General features: G+C 32.4%; 1 long non-coding RNA gene across 1 annotated transcript; it reads right to left on the bottom strand.

The window, feature by feature from the left end:
• Positions 1–2,356: 2,356 nt before the first annotated feature.
• Positions 2,357–2,747, bottom strand: LOC120116478. The gene is made up of 3 exons (XR_005515554.1): positions 2,736–2,747; positions 2,515–2,645; positions 2,357–2,431 (listed from the first exon to the last, which is right to left on the bottom strand). It is a non-coding gene; the product is annotated as an uncharacterized LOC120116478 (long non-coding RNA).
• Between the last annotated feature and the right edge of the window lie 2,154 nt (positions 2,748–4,901).

Genomic DNA, 4,901 nt, shown 5'->3' with positions numbered 1-4,901 from the left:
ATAAGAGAAAAAAACCCAACGAACATCACCACTACAAAAATCACAAGAGAACCATCATCGGAGCAACCAATAGCGAAGAAACTGATCAAGTAACTGAATCACAAAAAAACCTAGCAACATACGAAAATACAGAAGAAAAATACAACGAAAAGAGAATAAAAACACCGAAGCAAAGCAAAGTAAAGACTAAAAGCAGTGTTGGTCTCTATCGACGGAAGTTGAAAAGGTTCACCAGGAAAGGTAAAAGTCGCAACTTTCACCCTAGATCTACGTTGTTTGGGATTTTTTAGAGGATTCAAGTTTTGAATTTGGGTTTAGGTTATTGAAGGGAGCGTTTTTGTGAAGTTTGGGCTTTTTCGTCCACCGGAGGTGGTGGCCGGAGCTGTGGGGTTGTGGCTGGTTAGTGGTCGACCATTAGCCGGTTGGGATTTTGGAGGAGAGTGTTTGAGAGTTTTTTTGTTGTGAGAATTTTTTTTCCGTGAAATGGGTAGAATGATATTTTTTGTGTTTTGGGTGTTATTTATAGGGGTCCCATTGTGTAATTATGAAAAAGTTAAATTATTTCCGCAATCCCTATCATTTTGATGTGTAATTTATTTTGGTCACCTATATTAATTTTGCCTTTGAATTTTCAATTAATTCGATTTAATCACTATTTTTAATTTATGTTTTTTGCAATTTAACCCCTCTAACTCTTATTTTTCTTTACAGCATATCTTTAGTATTAATTAGGTCCCTCAACTTTAATTTGTTTCAATTTAGTCCTTTTGTTTTTATATTTTGTAAAAACTTTTTTTCTTTTTTTGAATTATTTATATATTTTATTTCACGATCTAATATTTTTTTTTTATTTTTAAGGGTACTTCTAATCGATCAAAGGTAAGTAGTTCGAATAAAAACTTTTTAAATTCCAATTTAACTTTCAATTTTCGCAATTAAGACAACTGAGAAATTAAATTAGTACCGAAAGGACAGTACGAGGGTGCTAATCCTTCATTGACTGTAACCGACTCCCGAACCTAACATATTTATGGTAAAATGCAGATCAGGTAAGAGGGTCAATTGAGGTGTCCGATCAACCTAATTAGTTTTTTAAAAATATATATAACTGATTGGTGGCGACTCTTGCATATTTTATTTAAGTCGAAGCCCAATTTCGGGCCCACCCGAAAGACGGTTACGACACCAAGCCCAACTATAAACTTGCCAAAGAGAATAATCCTTCAAAATTCTAGTTTGGTTTGATTATTTTTTCTGTATTCGAGATGTTTATTTGAAAGTTCAAATGTCAAATTCTTTTTTTGAGAAGGCGAATAACATAACTCAAAACTAGTTTCATCGTATTACCATTAGAGGAAATCAAAGCATTAGAACATTTAAACGAATTTTCATTATATTTGAGTGTGTTTCATAGAAAATCAATTGATAAGAAGAAAGATGAGTGAAATGCAAATATTTTAGTAATAAGTTTTTCATAAGCGACAACTAATCACAAATGATGATTGATGTATAACAACTATTTGACCCACAATCATCATATCAATATGTAAACTTGAGTTTAGTGACATTGGTATATAAACTAAAATTATGTAGAAAAATGACCACGTAATCATAAAATTAACAATTCAACGATATGATGTTTACATTGACACTAAACTAGAATCTATTGCTAAAATAGATGAAAATGAAAAATTATTGATAAAAATGATAAACAACTTTAATTCCAACGCTGGCTATACCTTGTAAAAAATGCTACTTCTTCGTTTCAGCTACTCTTCATTTTCCTTACACTACCCTCATTCGACAATTGTTATCTTAAGAAAACTGAACATATCTATGTCTATCACACAATCTAAATTCGAACAACATTATATCGCGAACAAACGACTCGCCGATACAAGTTAGAGGTAAAACCGGAACAACAAAAGCAATTAAAATTATTTTGATTTTAAGGACTGCAAAGATTCTTGATGTCTTCTGGTCTGACAAACCAGGTTGGAACCAGCTTAGAAGCATGGGGATGAAGGTCTTTGTAGGAATTTCTTATTGTCCCTTCTGCCACTTCTGTTGCTAATGATATATCTACAGCTTAAATAAAGGAATCATGCATACATACATGCATACATACATGCATGCATATATATGTTTGCAAATTGTTCTAATCTTTGAGAAGCTTCTTATCATCCGAGATCTGGGTTATCATGTAAATAACAGCTGCTGCAATCGATATGGGGATTCTCCTGTTACCCAAATTTGTATAAGGTTATAATGGATAGGATTCAGATTAGATCTTTTGGATGTCTTATGTTTGAATCTAGTTCATATGATTTCAAATATATGTTATAATATCCAGCTCTTGAGATTTATGCACAACTTTTTGAGCAGCCTTGACTGTTTGATTACTCATTCCAAGATGCGAGCAGAAACGTCTCTGATAATTCACTCCCGAATCAATAAATCCGATCCACCCATTATATATCTACAAAACTTATAAACGACGTAGAGAAAAAATACGAGAAATTCACCGGCATGTATTGTGCCCATTTCCATGGACTGGCCTATCTCCACCTCCAATTGCTTCACGATATACTCTTTCACACGGCCAATTTCCTTCTTCGTGGCTCCGGTGGCGACGGAGCATATCTCTGGTTTAGGATATTAGGGGATTCTAAACAATGATTGTGATAATTAATCACTAATAAAGATGTTTATTTTGGAGTTAATGGCATGCATACCCTTGACAGTACGAAGTTTGTCTTCTTGTCTACAAGCAATATAAAGAGAAACTGTAACATCCCAAAAACCAGGTTAGTGACCAAAATAGAATTTGTGGAAACTTTGAAGCATGAATTAAGAAGATTGAAAAGTTCTGGGACTTATTTGGAAATATTTTGTGAAGGATTGTTGGAAATTATTAAATGAAGTAAAGGGTAAAATGGTCATTTGGCAAGGAAAGATTTTTATTTTCCCTTTTTAAAGGAGTGAGCCACGTGGAAATGGATGGAAGGTAAAAATAGCTTTCAGAGTTCTCTTCTTCTCCTCTCTTCTTCATACGTGAAGGCCCAAAATAAAGGTGAGTTTTATTATTAATTAACAATTAGTTGAAATTCAATTTTGGTTTTGATCATTAGGTGAAAATTAAGCTTAAGGAAAGCTTAATTTGCTTTAAAACTATAAAATGAAGAGAATATAAAGGATTTAAGATGAAGGGTTCTTAAATGAACTCTTGATAGAAAGATAGTAATTAGATTCCAAGACCAAATTTGACTTGTCATTAGTGGAATTAAGGAGTTTGAAGTGTTAGAATTGAATTTAGAACAAGTGGAAAAATTGGTATGATTCTTGAATTCCATGTAGAGAATAGGATTTTTGAGGTTAGAGATGTGATAAGTGAGTATTAATGAGTTTAAGCATGTGTATGTAAGTTAAGAATATAAAAGGGGATGAAATACGAAGCATTTGAGCTGAAATGAAGTGATTTTTGGGCATAGAAAGTGATTTATGGGTAAGGGGTATCAGTACCCATTCATCAGGTACTGATACCTCAAGAGTAAATTTAGGAAGACATTCAAAGGGTACCGATACATGAAGAACTGTATCAATACCCAGGGTATTGATACCTTAAGGAAGGTATCAATATCATCTTTGAACGAGGATTACATAATTCAATATGGGTATCGATACCTAGGGGAGGTACCGATACCCTTGCAAGAAAAAAATTGGATTAATTTTTTCTTCTATCTTAAGAAATTAAAGATTAAATTATAGTTTAGAATGTTGATATGTATACATGATTGTGTAGATATCGATCGAGAGCAACGTCCAGGCAAGTCGACAAGAAATAGGCATCGAGATAAGATAAGAAAGCGACATTGACTAGTGAGGCCAGGTAAATGCATACTAGTTATATGATGTGTAATGGAAAGAAAAAGACTTGTGACAAGTCTATTTTCTATAGTAGAATGCATGAATTCATTGATATGAGCATATGTTTGACATGTTACATGTGTGTTATTGATTATTGCATATGTTAAATGATATATGTAAGTACATGTTAGTGTGATTGTGAATGGGTACAAAGGAAACAAGTGATGATATAAGAATCTATTATAAGATATATGATATGAAAAAGTGATAATGAGCTATGTGAAAGAACTATGAGATAGAAATAAGAAAAATATATGTGATATGTGAAAGTGAACCATATGTCTATATGAATATGGGAAATGATATGAAAGAGAATACCCATGTTATGTGATATGAGAGCTATAGGTATAGTTGGCATGCCAAGAGTCGAGGGTTTCATAGATCCTACGAGATATAGACACAGGTCCTTCGGGACATATTCATAGGTCCTTTGGGACATATTTCACATGCCACTAAGTGTACCCTTATACGAGCTGTGGTAACAGCATATGTGCACAATCTCAAAGTACTCGCATACATTAAGTTCTCACAGATGTACATGGGCTAATAAAAATATAATATAACGAAGTTGAGGTGATTGTTATATGTGGTTGCGCATTTGGATAGGAGTATGTTGGTTGCATGTGTTGTATATGTTATAGTTTCTATGTGAAATATGTATGATATATTTGAATATAATAGAATAAAATGAACTTATATGATATGTTACAAGTAATTACATGAGAAATGATGTGAACTCCATAAGTATATGTATAAGTAATAAAGTGGTGAACTATAAGATTATATGAATAGAATAATTTTGATTATATGGTGAGAATATAATTTGTAGGTAAACTAGTATAATAGAATTATATTAGGAAATGAGAATTGAGATAAAATAATTGAGATAAATAAATAGTACATCAAATAGGAAATATGTACAGAAATAAGTTGTATAGGAAATTCTATATATTTCAATGAAATGGTGATCTAAA

This window comes from Hibiscus syriacus, unplaced genomic scaffold (genome assembly GCF_006381635.1).
Source record: "Hibiscus syriacus cultivar Baekdansim isolate YM2019G1 unplaced genomic scaffold, ASM638163v2 tig00110299_pilon, whole genome shotgun sequence".
NCBI classification, from domain to species: Eukaryota; Viridiplantae; Streptophyta; class Magnoliopsida; order Malvales; family Malvaceae; genus Hibiscus; species Hibiscus syriacus.
This window is presented reverse-complemented; position numbering and strand designations above follow the sequence as displayed.